Source organism: Halichoerus grypus, chromosome X (genome assembly GCF_964656455.1).
Source record: "Halichoerus grypus chromosome X, mHalGry1.hap1.1, whole genome shotgun sequence".
NCBI lineage: Eukaryota > Metazoa > Chordata > Mammalia > Carnivora > Phocidae > Halichoerus > Halichoerus grypus.
Window position 1 is genome coordinate 130,789,722 of NC_135727.1, and position 15,255 is coordinate 130,804,976.

General features: G+C 51.1%; 1 long non-coding RNA gene across 1 annotated transcript; it reads left to right on the forward strand.

Moving 5' to 3' along the window:
* Positions 1-98: 98 nt before the first annotated feature.
* On the forward strand, positions 99-13,246 carry LOC118539318 (uncharacterized). Its single transcript, XR_004919110.2, has 2 exons — positions 99-565; positions 12,008-13,246. It is a non-coding gene; the product is annotated as an uncharacterized LOC118539318 (long non-coding RNA).
* The last annotated feature ends 2,009 nt before the right edge of the window (positions 13,247-15,255 follow it).

The following is a 15,255-nucleotide window of genomic DNA, read 5'->3' on the forward strand; positions in this document are numbered from 1 at the left end:
GGGCGCGCCGCCTCCCGCTCCCCGCCCGCGTCCGCGTCCTCGCCCATGGCCGCCGCCCCCGCCCGCCCGCCGCCCGCGCCCCCCGCGCCGCCCGCCCAGCCCCGCGGCCGCCGGGCCCGGTGAGCCAGCAGCGCGGCCGAGCGCGGGCGCCCGTCCCCGGCACGGAGCACTGCGGATGCGGCGCGGGGCCGGCGCGGGGCTCCGGGCGCGCTCGGGGGTCGTGAGCGCCGCGCCCCGCGCCCCCGCGCGCCCCCCGCCCGCCCGCGCGCCCCGCCGGGGCCATGCAGTCGCTCATCTCGCCGGTGACCAAGGCGATCTTGGTGGCCCTCTTCATCTTCGCCATCCTGCTCATCCTCTACGTGATCCTCTGGTACATCTGCCGCGATGTGGACTGCGACCACGGGATCTGAGCCCCGCGGCGCCCGGGCCCCGCCGCGCTGAGGGCGCCCCGCCCCGAGGGCCGCCGCGCCGGGCATGGGGGCCGCGCGCCCCCCGCCCCGGGCCCCGCCGCGCGCCCGCCGCCGCCGCCGGGCCGTGACCTTCAGGGACGGAGCGCGGAGAGCGGGTGAGTGCACGCGGGCGGGGAGCCGCAACTTCGCCAGGGCGCGGGGTGCGGGCGCGGGACCGTCCCCGGGTGGGCGCTGCGCCCGGACTCCCCGCGGGGCTCCGGGGGGCCCTTCCCGGCGGGTCCCGCCCGCGCTTGGGGTCCGAGGACGCGGGGCGCGCCAGCCTCGGGCGCCACCTGCGCCGCGTGGGAGCGGGCTCGCGGGGGGCCCGGGGCGTGCCGCGCGCTGCCCGCTCCCCGGGGCCTCGTCCGAGGGCGCGGGGACCCGGGCGCTTAGGTCCCCACCCCCGGGCAGCCCCGCACGGCTGAGCGGCCAGACTGGGGGGCCCCGCGATCGCCAGCCGCCGCCGCTGAGGGGCACCTCCGACGAGCAATTGCAAACAAAACTGAAAACAGGTCGGAAGGTGGGTGCGCCCTGCTCACACGGCCCCGGGAGGGGGGCCCCCCGGGAGGGAGTCGAAAGCTCAGGAAGGGGGCTCGCTTCCCAGTCCCCGCACCCCTGCCCGGGAGGAGAGCGACAGATGGGACAAAAAGGAAGCTTTTACCCTCCACCAAGTGCGCCGGAGCAAGTTTGTGACTTAAATAAATAGCTCGTTAGCGAGAAAAATGCCTCCCTTTGAAGGCTGGTCTGCAAACACAACCTGTGAGGAAAAACACCCAGTTTAAAACAGGCTGCCAATTTATGCGTCTGCAGAGACCGGGATGTCTTCCTGGGTAATCAGGGCAAGCCGGGGATGTGGGTCCTGGCTCTCCTGTGGGAGCTGTCCCCCTACCACCCCACCCCCGGGGTTGGGGCTTGCCAAATCCTGTTTTGTGCCATGCACTCTCCTTATTCTCTTCCTATCCACGACTTCCAGCCACTTGAGGGTTAAGGAGACGGAAAAAACGCAGAGAGACTCCTTATCCCCGGGAACCTTCTTCGGAAGCCCAAGGGGGACCAGACTGTCAGATAGGGTGTGTTTGGGGCGGCTAGGGGGTGTGTGTGGGGGGATTAGGGCTGGCGCCAGTGTGGTTTTTCTCCTGTAGTTAATGCTGGTGTGGAGACGCCGAGGGATCTTGCAACAGGGGAAGGCATGTTTCCAGGATCCGGTGTGTGGGGAGGAGGAGGACGAGAGGATGGGAGGCCCATTTTCAAGATAAGGAACAGTATTTGAGAGAATGCAAAAAGGCTTGCAAAGACCTCCCCCCAACCATGTCACCAGTGGAAATGCATTCCTAACGGATTTTGTGGAGCTGACCAGATAGAGTCTCCTGTGCATCTTTAGAAGGCCCTGCCCAGAACCCAGTATCTCCCCAAGGTCCCCCCCATACACAGACACATACACACCTCCAGCTCAAATTCCCAAAGACAACTCAGTCCCAAACAACCCCGAGGTACCAGAGCAGAGTATTTGTGATGGATTTTGGAGGCCGCACGGTGCCGCAGGTACCAGGTGCAATGAGCTTAGCACAGCCTAGGAGCTTGGCGACCACATTCCAGAATGCGGGGCCCTGGCATGATTCCCACAGAGGAGGAAAGGCCAGTGGAGCTCCACACGTCTGCATCCCACACACAGCACGTGAATCAGGATCCAAAATTATACCAAACACATACCCCGTGGGCTCAGCAGTTGGGAAACGGGAGACAGGCACCAACATCAGATGCGTGGCTCTGGGGTGAGCCTCCCCGGAGGAAATTGCGGGTGGAGGGGATTGGGGGAGGAGGGAGCTTGGTCACTACCGGGAGGGACATGAAAACACAGTGACAATTAAAATAGTTGAAAATTACATAACTGACACCAGCCAGGATTTTTCCATGTGGCCGGGTGGTCAGTCCATACGGCTAATTATGTGAACACTACTACACACACAGTAGTTGATGCTCTCTTTAAATCGGGGTGATACAGAGCAGTGTTTATTCAGTTTGCCAGAGAATGCCTCCCCATCGATTAGGGGCTTGCCATACGCATACGGGAGCCGTGGATGATTAAGGGAAATATCCCTGCCTAATAGTCACGACCACCTGCACTGACAGGTTCTGAGAACGCCACATAGGATTCCAGAATTCAAATTGCAAGGCACACAGGGTAAAGGACGCTCTTCCTAGGGGACAGGAATCCCCACCATACACAGACCCCAAGTTGCCCACCATAGGGCCAGAACCCCATAGGCAAAATGCATCAGAATCACCCACATTCACAGAGTCCCTTTGGGATCTGCAGAAGCCCTTCCCAGATGGTGTCCCTCTGGATCATTGTCACCGTCCCGGGGAAGAGGTCAGGGCATCGCAAACATTCCCCATGTCAGGTGCAGAAACCAAGGCAGGTGGAGGTGGTTTCCTGCCCAAGGTCACACAGCTGGGATGTGCACAGTCGTCCCTGGTCAAAATGACAGATTCCCACCGGCAGCTTCGGACTGGAGATGGGGTGCATGTCTTGCTCACATGAGACCTTTCTCTGCTTCTGTTAAATGAATGCCGGGTTCCCTATCATGTCCATCAGGGGACATTCTCATCCATCGGCTCTCCCAGTGAGCCTCTAGATCATGCTGACCATTTGGGGATCTCACACCTAAGACAAAACAAAACAAAACAACAAAAACAAAAAACAGGGAAAGTGCATCTATATCAAAACCCTCAACATCCCTTAAAAACCAGTCTCGGGTCCCGTAACGTGAACCCTGAATCAAAGTAGAAGGATGATCTGGAAAAACGCCGGAAACGGTGTCTCAAGATGGAAATATCAGTACAATGTCTCACTTCCTCATTTTCTATGGGCAACCAGATACTGAGTGGATTGCACCACTGCCAGAACAAAAACAAAAACAAAACAAAACAAAAAACAAAAACCAGAAAGCATGGTTTCCTATAAATAACAATTATATCTCATAGTTCAGAGTGAGGGACTAAGTACAAGACGCAGGGTTAAAAGGATGGGGTTTACACTGCATTTCGTCGTCCTTGCAGCAACATGAATATAATTATTATCCCAATTATACGGAGGGGAAATGTGAGACCACAGAAGAAAGGTTATATAACTTTCCCAAGATCACAAGAAAATCAATCCTCGATCATCTCTGGGCTGTTGACCCGCACGCACGCACTTGTGGGTTGTGTGTGTGTGTGTGTGTGTAAATAAAATCTCACATCCATTGCCTTTCCAAAAAAGTTTTCAATTCCATTTCTGTTTTCAGCTGCTCATTCGGGTTTAGCAATCATATTTCTCTTTTAAGTTTTTTTTATGGATTACAAAATAACTACTGTCTATTTCTAGGTAGTGCACACACGGGTTTCAGTTGGAAAAAATAAACAACTTTGGACCTATTTCTTCACTAATATGGATAACTGGCATGCAAATGGGGGGAAAAATGAATTTAAGAGTGTGCCCGTGTTTTGGAAGCTGGTGGTCATGTTTCTGGTGCAAGGAAAAAAAACACAAATACTTGATGTATTTGAAACAGAATATGTATATGAGCCCCGAGTGAATCAGGCTTTGGATCCTGTGTAGTTTAGGGACCCTTCCCCGAACTGGAGGGTCATGTGTCTCTCCTGCATCCTTCCCAAACTGGAGGGTCTCCAATGGGGCAAAGAGGGGCGACCTGGGATCCTCAGCTTCTTTGGAAGAATAATTAGTAGAAATAAGTATATTTGATCTGCTTACAAATATCAGATGAGAGAAAGCAGAATATCCAGAACCCAGGACCAGGGGGATGTGGGCGACATTTACAAAGAGGCTGGTCGTCCATCGGATGAGAACGAACTTCCTCAAAGTTATAATTGAGGAAGAGACCACTAGTCCACGTACGAGAACCACGCGTCCCTGATAGGCAGGCTTCTCTGGCAGAAGTGAATGTTTTAAAATTCAAGCTAAGTGAGGGGGAAAAAGAATAGGTAGGCAATCTGATCCTTGCTTCCAAACTTATGTTCAGTTTAAGCAAGAAATGCAACCCTGTCAGATGATTCCCGGAGACCTCTCACCGTGGCAAGATCCTCTTGTGTCTTCCCGTGCGAGCCCCACGTCACAGATGTTCACGTTTAAGCTGGGCTGCATTGCAGATGCCTCTAACAAATGCGGGCAGGCAGAAAGGTCGCGGAGAGCTCGAAGGTGCTTGGCAGGGGAGAAGAGCCAGTCCGTGTCGCAGCTCCAAGTTGCTCCTCTGTGTCAAGCTCTTGAGAGCGTGCAACAGAACGTGGACGTGGGTCTGAGCCTGGAAGGGGGCTGCAGGGCATGGGAGGCAGGTGAGGTGCAGAAACATGCAGCTGCCTGTCTTCCCCATCCCCGTGTCCCCAGAGCCAGCCAGTCAGCAATCCCCTGGGCAGGGATGGGAATCCAACAAGAATCCGGGGAGCAGAACAATCCCGTGCAATGAGCCACACACCTCGTGTGCCTCGTGAGTCATTCCCGTTCCAAAAAGATCGTGCTCCTGTAAGCCCCCCACCCCACGTTTGGTCTAGCGACACCCAACAACAGGTAATAAGGCGGCTATGGGAACTTCTGACCCCGTGCCCTCACCAGGAGCGGCTGGCTTCTTCCAGAGGAGACTTCCAGAGAGGGGGCTGTCTGTCCCTGGCGGGGACGCACCCACGCCGTGTGGCTCCCATCTCTGAAAGGTGCGGTGGCATCTTTCAAGCCACACCAGCTCTGCTGTGAGTCCCCACACACAGGTGCGTGCATTTCCCTCCAGGCGGAGTCCAGGAGCTTTGCAAAAACCGAAGCCTCCTTCGGAGCCAAGCCAGGGCCAGGGGAATGAGTTTGGAAGCCAATTTGATAAATGCGGCTTTTAAGCTCCAACGTGTGTGAGCGTAAGGGAAGGGCTAGACAGGGCTTGGAGGCCATTCCAAAAGAGTTCCAAAAATACCGTGAAGCATTAACGCTCCTTTGAATCTGCAGGTGGCCCGGGAGGGAAAGGTCAAGCACACTTGTTTCATAAATGCTCCATTCACACGTTCCCTCCAAGTAGGAGTTGTGGGGCCTGGGAGCAAGGACCAGGCATGCACTGAGCACCTCCTGTGGGGTGAAGACTATTTCCCATGATTCTTACACACGCCCTGGAGTGTGCTGTCAAGTTTTCCTGTGCGTGGGTGAAACCCCAGCCCAACCTCTACGGTAAGGAGCTGTGTCCTATGGGGTCTGGAGGCCAGGCTGCCAGGGGTCTGCAGTGGTTCTTTGTACACCATTGTGCGCCACTCACCATCTGAGCAGACTAAACCTTGTGTTCCATCTGCCTTCACCTCCGTGGGACCCACTGTACTAGTAAGTACACCCATGGAGCGGTGGTGTTTGCACAAACACAGTGATGGGTGCCATAGGTAGACCATCCCCAGAGACGATCATGGAGCTCCATCAGAAGAAATGGACAGACGCCATCAAGGGGAAGCCCATCCTTGACGTCTCCCAATGCGTGATGGTCCGCACACAGCGCACGGGCATGTCACTCTTTCTTCCTACGTTACCACCACGTTTGGGGCGTGCGGATACAACCGCTGTGACAACTAAATGACTTAATCGCCTAATATCTCACCGTTTACCGTTTTGACACCCATAGAGTGAGTCTCGCGGGGATGACAACAACGGGAAAGTCAGATGTCATCACCGGTCAGCAAAAAAGTCCAAGACAACAACAACAAGAAGAAAAAACAAGAGGGTCAACTGAATAAGGTGGTAGAGGCAGGCAGGTAGAAATGCAACAATGAACCCTTCCTGAAACAAATGTATCCTTCCCGAAGCAAATGTTTCAAACGGGGTACAGAGTGTAGACTTTTGTTGTGGGGAATGGAATGCTAACAAGCCAACATACAAGGTTGCCTCTGAGCAGTCAGGAATGAGGTGGTGAGCATGCTGGAGTATTTGTGTTTGCTCGTGTGCAGTTCATTGCGAGGAATAGCGAGGGAACCCGGACAGCGACACCCAGCTGGACTGAGCCAAATGCGCACGTGCACACCCACGTCTGTCATCATAAATTTTGTCCGTCCTGGACCACCTGCCCCTCCCCTTCATGGTGACAAGCTGAAACCATCCAGATGTCCAACCCCACAAACAAACGGCATCCAGGTACACGGCCCCATTCATGGTGTGCTCCCTCGTCTCTTACGCACCGAGTACTTGCAAATCCATGCCACCCCTCGCTGAGATTCCTATTTCTTTTTTCCCATATGTCAGTGACAAATTTCTCGGGTGTTGTGACCCTAATGCCGTATCCCTGTAAACTCTTTGGTTTTTATTGCAGATTTGCATAGCACCGTGATTTCAAGAAACATACACATTGCCATATTGCAGAACGGACCGACCCTAGACACTTTCCTTTGGTTTTATTTATTTTCTTTTAATTTCCTGCTTTTTTCTTTAGGCAGGTTGGCCAGGGCCGTGGATCCTCATGCTCCAGGGAAGCTAAAGTCTCATTGTGAAAAACAGGAATTAGCAGCTTGTGGCTTTCCCTCTGTTTGGCGGTTCTTTCTCTTCTTTGTCATTTACTTGTGTTTCTAGGGTGCACAGCCATGAGGAGGGGCTGTCTTATACCAAAGGAATTATATTTAGGAAATAATTATTCTTCTCCTGGAATAAAAAAGTCCCCTAGGCCCTGTCTCCCGGACTCACGGTTTTATTTAGTCCAGCGTGCTATAAAGAGAAACTGCTTTCTCTCCGAGCCGGGTGACCTGTTTTGGGGCCTACATTTCCCCACTCCTGGCGGCATCCCCAGTGGAGGGAACTTCAGCCAACCGCGTGTCTATCTGCGAACAAAGCAAAAACGAGGGAGGTCCAGATACTAACCTAGAAATCATCTGGGGTGCCCCGTTTAGTCATCATTTGGATTCTGGAATGATGGTTTCTCTCTTGATCCCATTGGACATTTCCTGGGGTATATTTTTGGCTGGCGATTTAGTGGGCTCAAGGAGTAAGATGTGCGATGGCAATCTCTAACCAAAGTTTCATTCTCTGCAGGAATACTGATCATTATCATACAGAGGGATTTTGTGTGTGTGTGTGCGTGTGTGCGTGTGTGTGTGTGTGTGCTTGCATGTTTGGACAAAGACAAAACAAAATTTGTGTGTAAGTCAAAGGGATGGGTATCACGTTAAACATTCTTTTTTTTTTTAAGATTATTTATTTATTTATTTATTTGAGAGAGCAAGAGAGCATGAGCAGTGGGGAGGGACAGAAGGAGATGGAGAAAGAGACTCCCCACTGAGCAGGGAGCCTGATGTGGGGCTTGATCCCAGGACTCTGGGATCATGACCTGAGCCAAAGGCAGATGCTTAACTGACTGAGGCACCCAGGTGTCCCACACATTAAACATTCTCATCCAGTTTTGTCTGACGGTTATCTGAGAACTATGCAAAAATGCATTGAGATAATTTGTCAAGGAAAGAAATCAATGAAACTCCCAGTTGAGAGGAAATGGTAGAACTGGAAATTAGGAGGTGGGGCCACCTGCTCTAGCGTTTGGGGTAGTGGGAAATCATGTCACGTTACTGCTGTGGTCTGGGGCTTGCAGACTGGAATCAGCACAGCCACAGGTGGGTGGGGTGGGGTTGGAGGGAGCCCCCTGCCCATATGCAACCCAGATGTTCTCAGGAGGAGGATCTTGCACCAATTTGAGAGGCTGCTCCAATTCTGAGGTGTTGCATTTGAGACAAAGAGGTCAGAACACAGCTGAATGATAAAAAAGAGGCATGAACCAGGTTTGGTCATTCCCGTGGCCCACCGTGATGCCATTCTGTTGTTCCAGAGGGTACAGGCAACCCCAGCCTCCAGGCCTGGCTCTGATATGATAACATCTGCATTCACTTCCCATGGTTGTCGTGACCTCTCATCACAAATGTAGCACCTTACAACACCAGTAAAACCAAGGTGTTGGCAGCCCTGGTTCTTTGTGGAGGTTCTAAGAGAGAATCTTTCCTTGCCTCTTCCAGCCTCTGGAGGTGGCTGAATTCCTTGGATCATCACCACACCATCTCTCCTTCCTCTGATGCTCTTGCTTCCCTCTGATAAGGACCCTGGCTGGGACAGTGGGACCACCTGGACACCCCAGGATCACCTCCCCATCTCACATCCTTCACTACATCTATAGCATATCATACCCTTTGCCCTATAAGGCAACATCCACAGGTTCCAGGAATTAGGACCTCCTATCTTTGGGGGGCCATTATGTAATACCGCATTCTGAGGACTTCCATCAAATTAATCCTTTAACAATGCTATTTCTGGCCAAGTGGCAGGTTCCAAATCGTGATGTGTTGGAAGAGTCAGCCCTTGACCAGGAAAGTTTCCAGGAAACTAGATAGTCACTTCAAAGTGGCTAAAAATGAGCAAAAGCCAGAAGAGCAGCTAGAAAAATGGTTTCTAGTAGTGAAGTGGTGATCAGCCCTGGCTACTCAGTGGGAGTCCTTGGACTGTTGTAAAAAAATACCTTTGTCAGGGCACCTGGGTGGCTCAATCGTTAAGCGTCTGCCTTCGGCTCAGGTCATGATCCCAGGGTCCTGGGATCGAGCCCCACATCGGGCTCCCTGCTCGGCGGGAAGCCTGCTTCTCCCTCTCCCACTCCCCCTGCTTGTGTTCCCTCTCTCGCTGTGTCTCTCTCTGTCAAATAAATAAAATCTTAAAAAGAAAGGAAATACCTTTGTCTTTGTCCCACCCTCCCAGAGTCCGAGGGGCGGAGGTTTACATGCCCGTGGGGGATGTGGTGAGCTCTGAGTGGTGGCCCACACATGGATGGGACTTCATGAGTGTGGTCTTCCTCCCACCCGTGGACAACAGTGTGGACCGACTTACATAGCCCCAGCAGGGACAAGACAAACATCATTTCAAGATGGTGCAACCATCCGAGGGCCTCCATCTGGGGACAGCTGGGAGGGGACCACAGGTTCACAAAGGTAGACAAGACAAACATTGCTTCCTACAGGGTCAGAGAAGAGGAATCCAACCAAGAACAGAATGGGTGAGGAGGGAGAAAGCTCTAGACCCACTCTGTCTGATACGGGAGCCACCACCCACATGTGGCTACCAAGCACTTGGAGGTAGCTACATTCACTGAGGCCTGGGTTTTATAATTGTATTGAATCTTAATTGATTTAAATGCCAATCGTCTCGTGGCTAGCGGCTACCATATTGGATAGCAGAGCTAGAATTTTGCTTTATATGCTATTCGACTCAATCATTGTATGAATCTGCTAGAAATACCATAATTAAAGTACCGTAGGCCAGGGGGCTCAAACATTTATTGTTCCTAGTCCTGGAGGTTGAAAGTCTGCAATCCAGGTGGGGCCAAGGCTGGGCGTGTAGACGCCATGTTCTCCCCGTGTCCTCACGTGGTCTTCCCTCTGTGCGTGTCTGCATGGTCATCCCCTCTTCTTACAAGGACCCCAGTCCTATTGGATTAGGCTCTATGCCCAGTGACCTCATATTACCTTAATCCTCTCTTTAAAGAACGCATATCCCGATACAGTCCCATTCTGAGGTCCTGGGGCTTAGGGCTTCAACATGGGAATTTTTGAAGGGGACTAAATTCACCCTATAGTAGTCTGTTAAACCTTTCCTGAGCTCCTTCCATATTCCAGGACCTATTTCCCAGATGTTGCTCCTACTCTCTGAGTGTAAATTCCCGGCTGGGGAGATGGCAAGGTTATTTGATAATAGCGGTACATTTCGATCCATGCTGGAACAGAAGTCTGGGCAGGATGCCACGGAACACCTGGTAGACAGACCGCTCAGTGTCTGTGCTACAGAAACATGGCGTTGGAACCCAAGTAGGACCAGGGCAGGAAGTGGCGGGGAGGTTTCTCTGGGGACGTGACCCTTGACTGAGCCCTGAAGGGAAAGGAACAGTTCTCCCGAGTGCGTTCCAGGTAGAGAAAGAGCGTACACACGTGCACACACATACACTCCATGCCCCAGGGCAGGAAGCTCTGCAGTATAGCTTGTACTCCGCAGATCAGGTCCAGGAGTGACTGAGACTTCATCATCACCCCCAAGGTAATGCCACCTGGAAGAAGGAGGGGCCCCCAGGCACTGGGTCTGGCTTGGTCCTCCGTGTTCAGAACATCCCATCTGGGAAAAACGTTGTGCCACTTTCTGCTAAAAGTGGAGGGGCTGGTGGTCAATGGGGGTGAGAGTGGGGGCAGCTGCCCGCCTGGCCAAGTGTCCTCAGAGAACATTATCAACCATCTGGTTGTTTTCTAAATGTGGAATTATTGACCAAAACTATTCCTGGTTGGGGGACATGCCCATACAACCTGACTGGGTTTACACATGACCAAAGGATCTGCTTGTTTCATGGAGAGTTGGTTTTTTGGGTGACCTGAGAATGGCAGGGACCCGGAGTGCCCCATTATGCTGCATGGAATGTCTCCTAAAGCTTCAGACACCCCAGATGGCCAGATCTTGGTTCTACTTGGTTCAGCCATATGCAGAATAGAAATAATCCACCAATGGAAAATTTTATTTATGAAGACCCACGTCAAGCCTCCTCCTGCCATTTTTGTTAAGGTAAATTCCAAACTTTATTTGGATATCACTCGTTCTTCCCTAATGCCCTTGATCTGTCGTCCCAGAATCCCTTCCAGGACACAATATTTCTTTATTTCTCATGTCTCCTTAGGTTCCTCTTGGCTGCGACCCTTCTTGGGCAGTTTTCCAAGGAATTTCTCAGATTTCTTGTTCTGGAGGACCTTCACAGCTTTGAGGAGGACTGATCAGGCATTTTGTAGGATGTCTGCTATGGGGACTGGTCTGATGTTTTTGCCACGAACAGATTGGGTGGTTGGTTTTTGAGAGGAAGACCACAGAGATGAAATGCCATTTTCAGCACTTTTTATCAAAGGTGCCTACTATCCACATGACTTATCACTATGGGTTTTGGTCGTGGTCACCTGGCTGAGGTGGTATTGGTCCAGCTTCTCTTCCCATACCTTTTGGAAGGATGTCACCACATGCAGCACACACTTAAGGAATAGGAGTTTACCTTCTTGAGGGTGGAGTCCCTACATAAATTATTTGGAATTCTTTTGCATGGGACATGGATCTCTTCTCCCTCATCTATTGGTATATGCAATGATGTATTTACATCAGTATGGACTCATGTGGCTATTTATTTTACATGTTGGGTTACAACCCACTGGCATTTCATTGTTATTCTCAAACTGGTGCAGTGTTGGCCGTTGGGATCTCTTTCAGGCTGGCTTCTGCATCCCTTTGACAAGTACCCATATATTTTGGCTTTTGAACATCTCCTTGCTTTCTAGGACTACAAGATGCTCCAGGCACAATCTGTGTCTTCCAAGCCCTAGTCCTAGAATTAGCTACTTCCCCAGGGAGCCCCAGTTTCTTTAATTTGAGCATGTATCAGGAACCAAGATGTGGATGCTGGGTGAAGTGGCTTCTCAGCAGCAATGAATACATTTAGGTTTGTTTGCTCACTATTTTCCCCCTTACACTTTTGTTTTCTTTCTTTCTCTTTCTACCTATTAAGGGACCCTGAAGGGACGGAGCACTCTGGTGGCTGTGGAGACTTTGTTCACCTGTTCTCCAGGTACGAGCCAAGAGGTTATGAGAACATCTCCATCGTGGGCCACCAGCAGGCCAGGACTCCAATGTAGACGGGCAGATCCCTGGAGGTCACTGCTCAGCCCTTTTCTGGAGACTGCCAGCCAGCATGCCATCCCAGCTGCACTGTGGGGGTGAAGGGTGGGGTGACCACCAATGAGGATGAAGGCCATCCCCCTGTCACTCATCTTGCCAAGCCATTACCAGGCGGTCAGGACTCACGGGCAGTGTATCCTCCGGGACCAATGCTGACATCTGTAACCTCCATCCACCCTTGTGGTCCCATCCAGCCATCCCTGCCCACCCGCCTGGCCCACTCTGTTGTGAAGTTCTCATCAGCCTTCCCCTTGTGCCTAGTCGTAACTCACAGGGACTCCAACGCCCGTAGGGCAGCCCATCGGAAGTGTCTCCTCTTATTCCCGGCTAGAGACTTCCAGAGGACAATCAGCTTCAGATTATACCACCGATAAGGTAGGCACGATGGGGGCCTGACCCACGTCATCTCAGAAGCAATCCAGTGCTTTCTGACCTTCTCCTGTTTGCAGAGCAAACGCTCCAAGGAAGAGACACAAGGAAGATGCCATCCTCCTTGTGGACAAATATTTTTGTTAGTCTGTTGCAAGGAGAAGAAACCATGTTCTGGAAGAAATGAATAACCCCATAAGACACAGACTGGAGGCTTTGCACGTGGAATAAGAGAGTTATGGAACATTCTAGAAACACACCTAGCATTAGTTACATTTGGACTCTCCACAATGCATCAGGCACTTTCTCAATGGCATCATGTGGTAAGAGTTGCATTGCCTTAGTCTGGCCACCACAAAGGACTTTGAGCTCTTTCTCCTCGGCTTTGTTTCAAACCTGAGGGAAACACAATGACAATTCAGGGGGGCCCTGCCATGCGGGGCATGTACGTCTCCATGAATGTACTTGGCGGTGTGCAACCCGGCAACGCCCACCCTCCCCCCATCCTGTCCATATGCACCCTGGTGAGCATTTTATACATCCTCCTCAAACACTACCATCGTTCTGTCTCGCAGGTGTGATGTATGGCGCCCTCCGTATTGTCCCATCATAGCTTCTGCCTCCCCACGCGGAGGGAGCAACAAAGACAAAGCTGAGACGTTATGGCTATTCCAGAAAATAAAATATTTTTGAAACCGCACGGCATCGGTCCGGATCTTTGTCTCATTATGGTTAACAAAGCTGTGGCAGCCATGCTAGTCAGCATGGTCACGCTTGGGAAGCACAGAGAATCCACTGTCCCTGCAGACGGGCAGGGACAGGAAGGTGTTTATCACATGAGGTTGACATCGTCTAGTCTCTGTGTGTTCTGCAGAATGAGACACCTCTCAAATGCTTTTGATAGGTGTGAAAAGGTGTTGTTTCTATTAAAACAACCACGACGAAAAAGCAACGGCAAGCACTTGTTAGGATTTTAACACCAGAACTCTTCTGAGGTCATTTTCCTAAAGGAGGACTGGTTTCTCCATATCTCTGGAGGGTTCAGGAAGCACCTCCCCTCCGGCCCTGCCTGGATAACTGCCCAGGCCGACTGCCCTCTGTTTTCATTGGGCGTGTGCCTGATTTCTGAGCTGCCCTTTTAGGTGACACACCCCCTGCCCCGTAAGATGCAAAGTAGGCTCTCAACTCAACCCAGAACAGGGCAGAAGGACTAATGAATGGAGCTGGAAACGTACATATATCAAGTGCAATTTCAACTGGGTGAAAGAAAAAACAATAACTCTTGTGTTTAGAATGCATTTATTTTACTATTAATCCAAAGAAGGAAAATATGGGGAAAAAGCTGGGCTAAGGGATAATTTCTGTGGTCTACACTCATTCCCAACAAAAGGATCCAGGGTTGGAAGGGGCTGGGTGGGGGGCACCATGTTCCCTTTGGAAAGAGGCTTCAGAATCTTGGTACGGGGGATGGCTCATCGAAGGTAGCAGGTGACATGGTCAAGAAGTGGCTGCTTTGGTCGTCACATAGGGGATTTGTCAGGAATTAGTGCCCAAGCTTTAGGACGGATGGAGTCCTGGACATAGCCAGCCCCTTCGCCATGTTTTGGGGTGCACTGTACTAAGACCCCCGGGAAGGCCTGAATGTGGAGAATCCTGAGTGGTACCCTACGTGTCATGAGCATTATGCAAATCAGATTCCCCTACTTTCCATGAGTGTGGGAGAAAGTGGGACAATCCCCTGGGTCGGGGAGTCTTAGCTAAAAGCATGGCATAGAATCAGGCTTCACTGGCTTACACACAGCTTTGGGCAGCTCATCAGTGGGATACCCGGCTGTGCCCAATCTAAAACATGAAGATGGAAGGGTGGGGGGATGGGGTAACTGGGTGATGGACATTAAGGAGGACACATGATGGAATGAGCACTGGGTGTTGTATGCAACTGATGAATCACAGAACTCTACCTCTGAAACAAGTAATACACCGTATGTTAATTAACTGAATTTAAATTTTTAAAAAATTTAAAAAACAGGAAGATAATAATAATACGATGCCTACTGCATGGGGTCATTGTGATAAGTACGTTAATATGCGTAGATTGTCTTTAAGGACTATGGCCTGATGTAAATTCTCGACACATGCCAGCGACCATTATTCTGAAGGTTTTCAGTTCACCAAGGAAAAAAGTTAGAAAAAATAGATGTTTGACCTTGTTGAATTAAGAGGGCAGGATTGTCTCATTAAGTCACGGGCTGTAAGTTTATCCAGGCATGCTAGCTAACAATATAAGAATTTACACTCCTCTCCGAAACTTTACCTTAAAAAATAAAAAAGAGAAAAGATCTTAGACCTTGTCTAAAAATCTGAATGGCAAAGGGATGTTTCTCTGTCTAAATGGAAAAGACTCTGTCAGAGTTGTGTTTGCTCTGGCCGAGGTGATAGGATGGCAAGACAGTTATTTTTGAGATTCACACGGAAACTCTTGGCTACAGTATGCTCACTACACTTGCCAAAAGCTGTAGAAATGATGAAGGTTAAAGCAAACCGTGAACGTGATTCTTAGTAAGCGTCTGGTGCCTGTATTGGTAGTTGGGAGAAAAAAATGTTTAAAATCAAGAGTATTAGTACATTTTGTAAAAGCTCAATGTTCTGGGAGAAGCGAAGAGAAAACACGCTAACACGTTCCTCCCTTACTTTACAAATGAAGAGGGG